Here is a 15,040-nt window from a genome sequence, read left to right on the forward strand (position 1 = left end):
TGCACAGGTGGCCTGGGATTATTATAACCACATTTTTAAGCAAGATCTTGACAAGTTTGTAAGGAATTATATACATATTTTTAATGCAGAATTCTTGGTTTGAGTCTTTTTTTGAGATGACAGAATACAATGTAAAGTGGATAAAACATTTTAAAGTGCTGTGGTTTTGACATTTAACTGAAACTTTGACTTCTATCAATGAATATACAATTATCTTATTGTTTGACTGCAACACACATCAATTAGTATTGAAAAGTGAGAAGGATGAGATCAATTTGTTTTGACTTTTTCTTGAAAGCTGCTTATAGTTAAACAGTGACTATTAATATCAAGAAAAATATATACCTTGTAAGGGATGAATTTATTGAGGAAACATCTTGGTTTTAAGGAACTAGATGCAGGTGTGACTTTCTGAAACTCCATTATAGACCAGTATCTGAATTTTCCTCTAATGAATTCTTTATGATTCTGTGCTTTAAGGTATCCAGCTCTGGAAGTCTTGAGGATCCAGGGAATTGTTCCTTTCCAGTCCATCAGAGACTTTCTGCACCAGGGGAGCCCTTGCATCCTAACACAATAAAGCCAGGTTGTTGCAATTCCCTGCCCATTGTTCAGCGAGAAGAGAGACTGAGTATATATTCCTAACACACACACACACAGACACAGAGGACTCTTCAGTTGCTGGTGAACCTCTGGTTTCAGCAGTCTTGACCCCTTGCTCACCTTTATCTTGGCTTTTCTTTGCCTTTGCCTTTGCCACCTTCAAAATAATAATAAAAACCTTGTTATAGTGAAGCAAAAGAAACTGAAAGTAGGTGTATATTAGTCCTCTTTTGTTTAAAAATTAAGATGAAAAATTTAACCTTCACTACGGTATTTAGGTGACAGCTATTTCAAGCAGAAACAACTTTCACTATATCTAAGCTTTTACAGCATTTACTGCAAACTTCAGCGTGAATAGAACCTGCATCAGTACCTTCCATATAAAGTACCACAGTGCTCCGTGAATGCAGTGCTGAGTCATTCATTTATACATTGATTTTGGAAGCTAGAAGGGGAACAATGACATTTTGATGCAAAATTCTAGATTTTTTTTGGACTGACACAGTTATCCATATTCTTCATTTTATTGACTTGGTGAATACAGCTTGCTCTTTCAAAAACAATCTTGTATACTGATAATACACAAGCAGTATTCAGATATCTAAACACATCAGTGATTTCTTTATATACTTGTGAAATACACTCAGCTGTCAAGGATAACACAATATTCTTACTACTTCCTACTGCTTTGAAAAGATAAAATAATAAAAAAAAAATTATAATTTAAATTTGCTTTTGAGACAAGAAAGAAACAAAAGACAGTTGACTATTCCCAACTGAAAGCTCTTTGAGAAAAGAACATAAAAGCCTTTAGGTTGTTTGCCTTTTCTTATTATATTTTTAATTGCCTTCTTTCTTAAATAATTTATAAATAATAATTGAGAGTATTTTGCTGTCTTTAATCATAATATCCCAAGAGTAATGTCGAGAGCTGTGTAGATCAAAATATTACTAAGAACAGAAAATAATAACAGGATTTGTCCTATTTTTTTCTCCATCTGGGCTAAGAATGGTGATAATCCATGATATATTTTTATTTAAAACACTCATTTTTCCCTTCCACCACTGACTAGTTCACATAGTAGGTTCACAAGACAGAAATTATAGCTACCATACTAAACAGTAATTACGAGTAAATGAGGGTCATTGCTAGTTCTCTCCTGATCTGTGGAGCAGATTCAAATGTCTGTGAAATGAATAAACTTCTGGCATTGCCAGCTGTACAGGTATGTCTGTCACAGCTGTGGCTTTGCCTAGGATTTTTTTTTTCTTCTCAAAGAAAACATTTTCAAATTATAACTTGCCAGTAATAAACTCATTGTGAATTCATTTGGGCAGTGAACAAGAGCCAGTCCATCTAATCCTCAATTATTTCAACAGTGTTTACAAAGACTAACAATCAGAAGCACCCATATCTTCATCCATGGCTTTTCATGCTCTTATAAAGAGAAACATCTGAAAGTTTCTTGCCAATAAAGTTACTGTGGACTGTGCATTGAATTAATCTTTTCCTAACACTTCAGTCTCCAACAAGCTCTGATTCAAACTCCTGTAAGTGCCTACAGAATGTACATTAGCATACATTTTATGATATTTCCTGGTCTTCATCCAGAAGTCGGTGTGGATCACACAATATTAACCAATGATAAGAAAAGTACATTCTGGGCAATGAGGTGTTTCTTGGAATGTTGAGGGGTGTGAGGGGGATGTTTGAGATGCTTGTTAAACAGGTTAATGCAAATACACACATTGATATGGTCAAAATAGAGACCAACATCCAATTTGATTTTGTGTCTTGGACCTCTGATTTTCATTGAGATTCCATTCCATGGCTTTTCTCCTTGTCTAATGCTATCTGGACTCTTCTTCAGCATGACAACTGATACGTATTTCACAGCAGGCATATGGTGTAGATAGAAATTTATTCCCATATTTAACTACTCTTTCTCTTTTCTCCTTCTTAAATGGTTGCAATGGAAATAAAAGTAATGAAATTGTCCTTATTCTCTTTCTACATAACCTGAAAGTAGTTTTGTTGCCTTCATCATTCATTTGTAAGTGATATATCTTTTTTAATACTGTGATGACCAGAAATAGAATAATGCTCCAAGTCTATTTTCTTCAGAAAATTACTATCCTCTAATATATGTCTCAGAATACTTCCAGATCTTTGACCATGTTATCTTATCTTGATGGTTCAAGCCTTTTTAAAGTTATAGCTATTGGCAATCCAGTTTCCTTCGAGACATTTTCTCCTCAATAATCTATATTTTTCTATTATTTTAATTCACTTCATAAAAAACACCCTGTTGTCAATATTGAAGTTTAGCAGGGCATAGTCAATTTTATATGACATAAATGCAAACTTTCAAATTACATGGACTGTTGGAGCTCCTTTTGTCTGATGCAGTCTCTGAAGTCACTGATATATTTTGATGCAAACGTTTTTTTATAGAATACAAGTCAGTGCTGCAATGCATGGGATCTTGCTATAGAGAACTGGCTATTTATTTTGGGAAAGCTGCTTGACTGTTTCCACAGGATTGCTGAATACAATCTGTTCTTTTTGGTTGCTTTGTCTATCTGCCTTTCCAGGCTGTTGTATTCACTTTACTAATCTAAGTGAATCCCTTCAAATTGACTAAGTGAAATTCAAGCATTGTATTTCCAATACCCTTTATTAAGTGTGCATGATCTTTCTATTTTATTGGTATATAAAGCTGGGCAGAAGGATATCTCCAGTTCTCAGGAAGTAAAATTTGTGTGTAACATGATATCTTCCAAAGCATACTATCTTCCAGAAATGAGTTTCCATTTTAGAGAAAAAATGACAAAACTATCTTTTGAGAGCATAATGTTTTTTGTTGTGTAATATTTCATCAGATGTTGAGTTTTAAAAATAAGCAGTATAATAAAATCACCTCAAATGTAACTTATCTTAGGCCTTTCTTCCTCTGTGGAATTTTTTTTTCAGCAAAGATTTTGGCCTGTTCCTGTGCTCACATGTGAGAACAAGTTTCACTACGACTACATCTACGCCACCAAATTAAATGTATCCTGAGATGCTGTCAAGCAACGAGGCCAGTTGCTACAGGGCATCTCTTATCTTTTCTAACAAACTGTTTCAACCTCCAGAGCTGCACGTCTGTGTGCAGATTGCCTGCTGGAATGGTTCCTGGGCTGTGCCAGCTGTCAAACCATGTCCAGAAGTTGTTCAGGGAAAGAGCTTGTTGGAATGGACCAAAGTAATGCCAGAAAACCTTCTAATGCTTTACTAGCATAAAAGATCATGCTGCAGTGCCAGGGAATCTTCCCAAGCATGCTCAACTTTGCTAGGTAAGATGCAGACCATATAATTTTCCACTGAGAGGCACATTTGGCATCTAGGACAAAACAGCTCTCATTTAGTTTTCTTTCTGTAAGTACTTTTGCTTCAATGGGAAAGATTGTGACTGAAGAGATACATGAATCACTTGTCCCAAAGCCAGCGTCAAGGTCTGTAAGGAGAAGTGGTGTTTCTATTTAGTTATCTGGCACTGTTGCAGAGGTAAGAGAGAAGGAGAACAGCCTGCCACCATTCAAACCTATTTACATAAAAACATCTCTGGAAGACCTTAAGAATTCCTGAATTCCCAAAAGCTTCCCAATAGAAAGTCAATGCCTCCTCTGTAAATGTACAGCCTTTGACCATCATGGCTAAAACACCCCGACTCTTCTAAATAGAGCACAGCAAATGTGCAGATAATAGTGACGGTGTCTGGGTTTTCCCTAGCACTGACTTTTCTCCATATTGACTTGAGCAGACCCTATTTACCTCAGTTAATCTTCACCCAAAATCAAAGAGGTAAATCTTGTGGATGCCCGCTGTGCTATGTAAGGGACAGCTTCACTTGCACATCTATGTGCGCAAGTCCATTTTTCCAAAATAGAAATATTTATATTTCCTTTTGCCAAATTCATTTGTATTCCTTATATCTTGTCAGACTGGCTTATTCACTTCGCTAGCATCGCCATCTGCCTTTTCCTTATTATTATTTTCAGCTATACAAAGGTTCTCCTTCATTCTGCATAGATTTCGAATGTGTTATCTGTATGGCTTTTAATATATTCATATTATGCAAGAAGGAAAAATTGACTTTTGCATTTGGACAAGACAGTGATGAAGTTTGTGTTCATTTTCAGTTCCAGTGGGAAATAATTTTATTCTTCTTGTCAGCCCAATGGGATATCTTTGTGCTCTGAATATGGTAGTTTTCCTCTCTGTGAGCCAGCAAGTACTCACAGGAAAATTGAGCTCAGATGAACTTTTTTGCTGTGTTGACTTGGGAGCATCTGACATGGCAAAGAACATAAAGTCCTTATGGTGTCATAGCAGAGGTTGCATTTTATTGGTGAGAGAATTTTGCACACTGATATCAGAGAAGATAGCAGGTCTTGCTCTCGCTGACCTATTCATATTAGTCACATTAATCCTAATTGTTCTTCCTCTATTCTTGTCAGACCCAAGGGATATGGTCTATCTTGACTGCATCTTTACAGTTTCTGTCCATTTAATGAAGATAAGTTCTTGCTCAATAGGCAAAAGGTACTTTAATTTTATTCTCTCATTTCCTAAATGAAAGATCTTCAGGTGCTTATAATTTCATAATTATTTTTAACTTCCTGTATTCCTGTAGGTATCTTTCATCTATTGGAGATGGAGTAAAATAAACTAAAGCCAGTGTAGTTCAAATGAGTGGTAGTGATGAAAAAAATTCTGTGACAGAAGCACAAATCTGGCAATGCAGTAGACTTTTGTGTTTTAAGGTTGGATTCATTTAATCTAACTTTTAATATATGTGCAATAAATGACATGTACTGCTTTTATATGCTACATATCTCAACAGAAAAGTAGTAGGTGATTACTGTAACTAGCTGCTAAACTTTTAAATGGACATCTAATTTGTGGGACCTTTCCACTTTAAAATCTGTAAATGTGAAAATGAAGTCCTGTCTATACTGACTGACACTTTTTGTCTGCAGCCAATTGTAGGACAAAGTCAGCAAACAAGTAAGTGAGGAATGAAAGAGTGGAACGTACAAAGGAACAAGTTTACCCAGGACTGTATGGAACATCAGTAGGAGAATCCAAAAACTTAAGTTTCCTGTTGCTTATTTAGACCCTGTCTGTAAAAACACAAAACTATTCTAATGGATAGAGATGTGATGTGTCCCACCTAACTTGACATATAAGAGCTAATGGTCTAGATGTCATCTACGTGTCATCTAGATGTCATGCCCCATTCCTGGAGGAGTTCAAGACCAGGTTGGATGGGGACTTGGGCAGCCTGACCTAGTGAGATGTCCCTGCCCATGGCAGCGGGGTTGGAACTAGATGATCTTTAAGGTCCCTTCAAACCCTAACTGCCCTCTGATTCTATGATTCTATGATTCTACAGTCAAGAAAGACAGATCCAGAGACCAACTGATTCCACTTCTTTTAGGCAGCTATCTCAGGATGTGGTAAATTGCTGTAAGGAGTTACATGTTGTCCATTATTGATGATGGAGGATGCTTAGATGACTGACTTCAACTTGGCAACTATCTCCTAGATGTCTACAAGTTGTGGTGGCAGAATGCACCCTGAATGCCCACATTTTATACACAATCATGTGAGTGGTTAAGATGCGTCCATTTACAAGGGATGAAAATTCTTTCTCACAAAAATTTTCAAGATTTCTAAGTTTAATTTTCAGCTGCCTTCAGCAAAACACCAAGCATTTCTCATGATTGCACACATAGTGAAGGGTTATTTTCCTTTGGAAAACGTGGACATTTTGCTTCAGAAAGGAATAGGCATGTACAACATGGAGAGTAAGTGGATAAGAGCTCCATGTTATGCAAGAAATTCAATTTGATGTCTCCGCTCAGCCTGAGTCAGAGCAACACGTGCCATTCCCGATTGCTCTGTATCAGCGGAAAAACAGTTCATCTTTATGGAATTCTTTTGGCTTAACTGAAGACTAGTTCTAGGAAAATGCCTTTGCAGAAGAGAGGTCAAAGACAATCATTACAAAAGGAGGAACTTTTTGAATTTGCAAGTCAGATTTCTGAAGCATATCTGTGGCAATGTAATGAATACAGTACTGCTTCTGCTAGATACAATCTGTGAAGCAAAATATACAATAAATTGGAGAGCTTTACTGCCAGCAACAAAACTCTGGCTAGCATTAGTTTTCTATTTTAAAAAGAACACTAAAACACCAACATATGGAAGTAGAAAATCTAACCAATCACTATCCTCACCATATCCACTCATATTTATTTTTTAAAAATGTCTTCTGTATAATTTTAAATAACATACATTTATTTTAATGATATAAATCCAGTAGATTCAACTGTAGCAATGGAGTGTTTCTTTAGGGGGCAGGGCATTCAGCTTTCCACATTACAATTGCATAAGCACTGATAGTTTATCTGTGTTAAATGAAATGTTATGAGATTATTCCATTTAATCATGTTAATCATTGCAGTGGCAAGGGACCAACCAAAATGGGGCTCTCTAGTTTTAGGAAAAGTACAAGTCTAGAATAGCAAGTAGTCCCTGCCTCAGATCACAACTGGCCCTACAATAGCCTTTACAATCATGATGATTGCACAGAGGGGGAAAATTAATTTTTTCCATCAGTGCAATGACTTTATTTGCCCAGAATGATTGTTCATACAAATCAAGCATCCAGCTTATTAGTTGTTACTCAAATATTAGCCTTGAAGGTATGTTAAAGTTGCTACAACAATATTGCCCTAACAATCTTAATTTTTTTTTAATAATAAGATGAAAAACTGTTAGCGAACACATTTTTCATGCATATCTTAAAAGAGAAAGTGGCAAAGGAAACAGAGGGTTACAGAACAACTAAGGACTAATAAACTGTATCGTAGAATACCCTTGATGTGAAATACACAGCAATGCTTTGTCATCAGTTTATCCTTTTTCTTCTAGTTTTCCCCAAGTCATCCAGTTATTCATTTAATTTGTCTAACAAGTCACTCTACTCTTCCACCACTCCTTCAGCTGCTTTATTTGTCTGAAACTGAAATAATAAACTACACAGACTGGTTTCATTCCCACAGTGTGTTTTATTCTAGCAACAGAAGACATTTCCCTTACTTCTTATTAGCTATTTGGAAGGGTTCCTGATGTAAATTTTGTGTACATCTGACATCAAACCAGAATTGTGTGCCATCAGTGAAGATACTACACTGGCTGTCACATCGCTCTCTCCAGACCCTGGAAGGAATTCCAGGTTTTGATATAATTTGTTCAGAGAAGTGTGTTGTTCCCCCACGTCCATATCTGAATTTACATCGTCTGAGCTACCTACTTAGAAATATAACATTGTCAACTCTGTAATCTTCCATGAGCCTTATATATGAGTGTTCTGTATGTGGGTATTATACATACATACATATACATAGACATAAACTATGCTGCAACTTGAAAAGGTCATCTTTATTACCTTTATTATCTGCAGTAAAACTTCATTTATTACACTGACACATCATATAACTGATAGATGTGAAGTATTTTGTATGTTTTTTAGCCCTCCAAAACCGTCTCACTTAGAGATGTCATTATTGTGCACCTCTGGCAGTTCTCTTGGAAACCAGGTCTTTCTGAAAGAAATCTAAATAAATAAATAAAACTTTTGTCTCCAGCGAGACAGTGATTGCGCATTGGGAATCCACACAAGCAATCTCCAGACACTGACAGTGTGGAATGAATACGATAGATGTTCTGTGGGAGGAAAAAGGAAAATAAATAAACCATTTCAGTAATAACCCACTTGTTTTGAAGAAAGCTTTAATTATTTCAAACCCTATTATTCTTCTAACAAAAGCCCTCCCATGTTGCACCCCATTTATTGAATGACTCTTCATTGATTGCATATACTCATATCATTGCCAGTGGTGTGGAATCTGATTTTCATTAACTGCAATTAATCACTTTGTGGAGAATTTTGGAAACATTAACTTCATTCAAGGTGCTTTGTTTTGTTCCACTGATTTCAGAAGGATTCTGCAGTTCGGTTAGAATTTGTAATATATCTGCCTAATGCACTCCATGTGCCTTGTGGTGTTAATCATGCCTTGATTTATGCAAGAAGTATAAAACCATGGACAGCCTGTGTATAGCAAACAGAGCAAAAATTGTCCCAGAAAGAGAGGAGCGTATTTACCATTAGTCTAATTTGAAGGAAGGACATTTGAAATGTCCAGACCTAAATTTTCCTTATAATGGACAAGGAGTAGAAAAAAAGGCATGGAATTGGAATGACTTTTCAATACCGTATTTGCTGGAGAACTGTATTCTGCATTCATTAGAGCAAGCTGTCACGATAAAAACAGAAATTCTGTTCTTAAGTGGGAAGTCTGTACCTTGCAAACCACAGCATTTCTGCTGGCTTTGTTTTTCTTCTGTTAAATATTAGATATTAGCTGAGGGTTATGGCGGGGCAGGGTTGAATAGAAAAATGTGATCAAGATTCTGGATATTCTGTACTTTAAATTCTGTTCTAAAAATCCTTACCTGGGTCAAATGGTAAAGTATGATGCATAGAGAGCCTTAATATTCAAAGCCTGTTATAACAAGTCACGTGTCCATTATAGTCTCTTGCTTGTGTGGGATATTTGTGGTTGGACTGCATCCTTAGCCACTTGTACACAAGTGTCTTGCTTTTCAGGCTCCTGTGAGACTGTGATCATATAGTCAACCCATGTAAGGAGATCACAAGCCTTAGCAGTTAACCAGTTACTTGGCACAATACATCTCACCTCTTCACATCCCTCAGATGTGCTAGTAGCATGACTTTCTCTGTCAATAATTTGGTCCAAGCAATTTTTGCAACAGCTCTAAGGACTGGGATGATGTCTTGCATCAGCTCAGAGAGATCTAAGGTTTGGAAGATCACTTCAGTGCTATCTGTGGTCCAGATATATGAAATGGCATATTTAGAGACTGAATCCAAGTAACCTATTCTATCAATACATCCTGGACAAATCCTTTTCTCAAAGGAAATTTCAGTATTTCAATTTCTTTTCATGGGATTTTGAGTCTTTCCCAGGTTTTGTTCATTCATTTGAACACATGCCTCTTGTGATCCAGATTTTGACTACTATGAGCACAAAGTCACCACACCAAAACAAATAAGACATTTTCTTCCTCAAGTTTTCAGTTAAAAATATTTGCAGAACTGAGAGTCACATGAAGGTGTTTATAGACAACTCCTGAATACTTAAAAATGAATTAATTAAAAAAAAAACAACAACAAAATTTTGAAGAATCAGCTGTACTCTATCACTGCAGTAAATATTATACTATAGTATATTTCATTACTTGGTCTTATTCACTACTTGATGTGTTTTCCACTCTCTCTCCTAGCATAATCAGGAATCTGTCTATGCCTCTCTATTCTTCTCCCTATCCATATGAAAATATGAACAGCTTAATACTTTTTTTTTTAATTCCCTAAAGCTTTAAAATGATGCTATATATTTTCCAGCAGCCATCTCCACAGAGGAATATGGCAGCTGTTCAACAGCTCAAAGTAGCACCCTGTGTGACATTTAAGGGGGAAAGGAGCTATAGTTGAAACTGCCCTGTACATTTGTATTCAGTGAACAAAGCTTTTCAAACTGGATGCTAGCCAGGACAACGAAGAGAATCATCTTCCTTTTGCAAAACATACTATGTGTCCTTTGATAACCATAAGTGATTAGAAATATAATTTTGCCTGTCATGCAAGAAGCATTACTTTATGCTACTGAGGTCAGCAGTGATACAGAGGGTAGTCTGCTGCATAATGAACTGCGAACAAGCTCAGGCATTTCCTCCTTCTTCTTTGAAACAATAATGCTAGCCCAGATGGGCTTTTGCTTGATATCTGATGAAGTCATAGCCCCCAAGAAATATGGCTCTGAGGCACAGAAATACTCAGAGATTAGAAAGTAAGAAGGAATATTTTAGTTTGACAATTTAAAGGTTGTCAAACACTGGCAGAGGCTGCCCAGGGAAGTTGTTGAGTGGCCATCCCTGAAGGTATTTAAAAGTCGTGTAGTTGTGGCGCTTCAGGATATGGTTTAATGGTGAAACTGGCAGTGGTAAGCTTTCTCTTGGACTCAATAATCTTTAAAATCTTTTCCAATCAAAATGATCCCATGATTCTATGACCTATGGAATACTGGGAAAATATCACAGTATTATTAAGCCTTTTTTACAAAGACAAAAGGAGTGTCCTGGTGACTGTGAATTGATTCTTTCTGCTGCCAAAATGTTGCTTCCCAGCTATTCTTAAATTGCTGAGGCTGGGCAATGTTTTTCTTCAGGGTATCACCACTGGTGAAAGCAGCAGAAATAGCCTGCTACTTTTCTTTTCTTGTATCCTTTGAGATATAGAGAAGCTTAGTCCCGCCTATCTCCTCCCCTCACTAAGAACTCTCCAGGCTCCCACAATCATTGCCTAACTGTACCAGCACTCACATTTTGTTTTCAGACAGTAGGATTGCCACTGAATGAGAGGAAGGAAGAAAATCAACAGGACTTTTTTCACTTTACACTCCTCATGGGAGGACAAGAATAAGAAATTCAGAAGCAAAAAGCAAGCAGAGCAGGGTTAGTTTAGACCACATAAGGTGACAGAAAACTAGGTATCAGATTAAACTCCTACATATCATGTTCAAAGATAACCAATTTTGCCATCGTATATCAAATATTTTTTATTTATTTTGGCATTATGTGCTTTTTGAATCATAATACTAACATATTAAACTTATTTATTCACCAGACAATCACATAGACAGTAAACTGGATCTTCCTCCATTGTCACATATGCTTATGCAGTGCTTATGGTCAACTGAACTCCTATGAAAACCCTAGAAGAAATCTTGGTTCACAGTTTTATTTATAGAAGGTTTTTAATATTCCTTTTTCAAAAAAAAATATGACCAGCAACAGGAATGATCATTCTCTGTCTCTTAACTTTGGTATCTAGATCAGAACAATTCCTAAAGGGACATTACACTGAACAAAGAGTCCTAGAAGCACTAAAAATTGTTCTGTGACATAGAAAATATTTATAATATGCCCCAATGCTGCATCATTTCCCATGAAATTGAACTCAACTGCCCGGATGTTTGCCAGCACCTCAAAATTACACTGCACTACAGACAGGACCAATGATTTTACTATGTATTTCTTTGCAAATTTTCTATTGGCATCGCAAAGAAACTCTAAGGATAACCAGAAGAAACTATTAGACTCTTGGAGATTGATGGTATAAAGCCAATGAAGGGGGTTCGGTTTATGTTTAATATTTATAAAGCAGGTAATTCAATTGTACTTTGTTATTCTCTGCGTAAGATTTTGCATGTCTGCACCATGGCAACACAGTTTTTATTTCACTGAATTGGCATGGCAGGATTTGCCTTCACTGCTTCACTTTAGAAGCACTAGCTTAGACAAGAGTCTTACATCACTTTATAATGCAGGAAATGGGTTTAGAAATATCACAAAGGTTTCAACTGTTTATTAACTCCTTTTTATAGTAATTGTAAAAAGCCCTCCTGAGGACAGGTAAAAACAAATTTCAGACTCTCTCTTGACATCCAAACACTTCATTTACTGATTAATTACTAGAATAATTGGTCTGTTAGTGAGAAGACTTTTGCCAGGTGAGCATTGAGTCCATTTATGCTCTGACAGATTCTTAAAGATAATTATCATCTGTGTGGAATGAAACAAATGAAATAAAACACTAACCTTGCTGTATGAATTAATAATTAATTCTTATTGCCACCTCTTTTTGTAAACTCTGCTGTAAGTTCCTGTTTGTTTTAATGAAACCAAGAACTCAAACTCATCACATTTTTCTCCTATCCAGCTTCTTTCCATTTCCTTTAATAATACCTGAATCAATTCTGTTGCTCAGACTGATAATCTACAAAACAACCCTAATGCTTCGCTTGCCCAGCTCTTACACCGGGTTCCTCTCAAATGCTCTTTCCCACCTGACAGCATGTAGATCTAAGCCATATTTTTGATTTTGATAATAAAAGCATTCTCCTTCTCCAATTGATTTCTAAAAAGTTCTTATATTCTTCATTTTCACTGACTTACAGAAAACCCCATCTCTTTTGATCCAAAACTCAGCCACTAAAATTCACATTATTGATCTTGCCCATTTTCCATTTCTTACACTATCATTTTTTTATGTCTTTGTACTCTTTTTGTCCTGCTTTTTGTCCTGTCCACATTCTAAGAACTGCAGGTGGATTTTATATAATACTTTTTTTTTCTAATGAATTTTTGCCACACAGTTTTGTTAGCCTTCACAAGTAGCTTTTGCTTTATGTGGTCTCAGCTGTTACTAAACATCTTCAATATAAAATTCTGTGCCTTGTAGAATATGATTAGAGATGATTAAAAAATGGAAAAGAGTCCATTGAATGTTTCTCTCTTTGTTCTTCAGTTTAAAATTTTCAGTGGTATTAGAATACATTTCAAAGAGTTCTGTATTTGTTTCCCACTGAAAATCTCCCAGTATTTCCCTGATTCCATGGGAGAATTTAGCAACATCAATGCAAGTGACCAGAACTTGGAAAGTCAAAGTCAATACCAATTCTTAAATGTATGAAACCAAGAAAAATTAGCTTTCAAGGAAAGTGTACTGTAAATTTCAGGTAAACTGTACTCTTGTACTCGGCACTGGTGAGACCGCTCCTTGAATGCTGTGTTCAGTTCTGGGCCCCTCACCACAAGAAGGATGTTGAGGCTCTGGAGCGAGTCCAGAGAAGAGCAACAAAGCTGGTGAGGGGGCTGGAGAACAGGCCTTATGAGGAGCGGCTGAGAGAGCTGGGGGTGTTTAGCCTGGAGAAGAGGAGGCTGAGGGGAGACCTCATTGCTCTCTACAACTACCTGAAAGGAGGTTGTGGAGAGGAGGGTGCTGGCCTCTTCTCCCAAGTGACAGGGGACAGGACAAGAGGGAATGGCCTCAAGCTCCGCCAGGGGAGGTTTAGGCTGGACATTAGGAAAAAATTCTTCACAGAAAGGGTCATTGGGCACTGGAACAGGCTGCCCAGGGAGGTGGTTGAGTCTCCTTCCCTGGAGGTGTTTAAGGCACGGGTGGACGAGGTGCTAAGGGGCATGGTTTAGTGTTTGATGGGAATGGTTGGACTCGATGATCTGGTGGGTCTCTTCCAACCTGGTTATTCCATGATTCTATGATTCTATAGAGTCTATTTATTTTTACTACCACTTCTGAAATTAATTTGGGAGTCAGGTAGTTATTTTTAGAAGGTCATGAATCTAGTTACAACTGCTGTCAGTTATGTAACACTTACAAACATCTACATAAATCAAATTTTGACAGGATCATGCAGGAGAGAGGTGCTTAAAAAGCACTAAAAACAATACTACCATTTTAATCAAGGGAAAGAGAGAAACTGGAATCAGAAAGTTACATTTACTTACTAAAGCTAAAGTTTACACATTGAAAAACTCTCCTTTTTTTCCCCCTAGTGATAAAGGAATGTCTAAGTTTATCTATTCAACCTTACATTGTTTACCGTTGTTTTATTGTTGCTTCCAAAGAAGTCTTGGCTAAAAGCTTTCTGCTAAATGCCATGTGACTGGTAACCTGTTGGAATGCGAGCTTGTAGTTAAAGTTCAATTGACTTTCTGAGCTAAGCACATTGATGTAAGTGAGATGTCATCAAAAGGAGGAACTTGTAGAAGCCTCCAGGTAGACTATGAGTGGTGTAGGACAGAGAGACATGGCACAGAGAGCGTGCAAGGAAGAGTTCTCCAACTGGTGAATGCAGTGGCAGATGTTCTCTGAGGTTGTGCTATTGTTTTTCCTCTTTTTACAGATTTTTAATTTTTTTTTTCCTTATTTTCCCCAAGACAAGCATCTTGCAGTCTGTGTTAAGTATGTCTCCTAAAACTTTGGATTCCATGTTCTCCTGGAGCAGAATAACTCCAACTTGACCAGCTGCTGCTTCTTTCTGGCATGGAGCAGACAGTGGAGTGTCTTACTTCTGAGTATTTCCAAGTCCTTCTTAAGAAGTGTCCTCTGCTTTAATCTTGTTTAGTTTTCGTTCTTTTAGTGATTTCATGGAAACATTTTGTAAATTATTATCCATCTTTCCAGATTGTTCAGTAAAAAAAAGAGTCAAAGATAAGATGTGAAAAACAGTTTTTCTTCAAAACAAAACACTCCTATTTTACTAACTGAAAGTAATTTTTAATAATTACTGCAAATATTTAAAATAAATCAACACAAGATATATAAATAATATGTTAACATTTTACTTTGAACAAATAAGTTTTATTTCCTAATGGTAACAAGGATTGATTGTTATTAGCTAGTATATTTTTAACATCTGACACATTCAAGAATAA

The sequence above is a fragment of the Phaenicophaeus curvirostris genome, chromosome 4 (genome assembly GCF_032191515.1).
Source record: "Phaenicophaeus curvirostris isolate KB17595 chromosome 4, BPBGC_Pcur_1.0, whole genome shotgun sequence".
Taxonomy (NCBI): domain Eukaryota; kingdom Metazoa; phylum Chordata; class Aves; order Cuculiformes; family Cuculidae; genus Phaenicophaeus; species Phaenicophaeus curvirostris.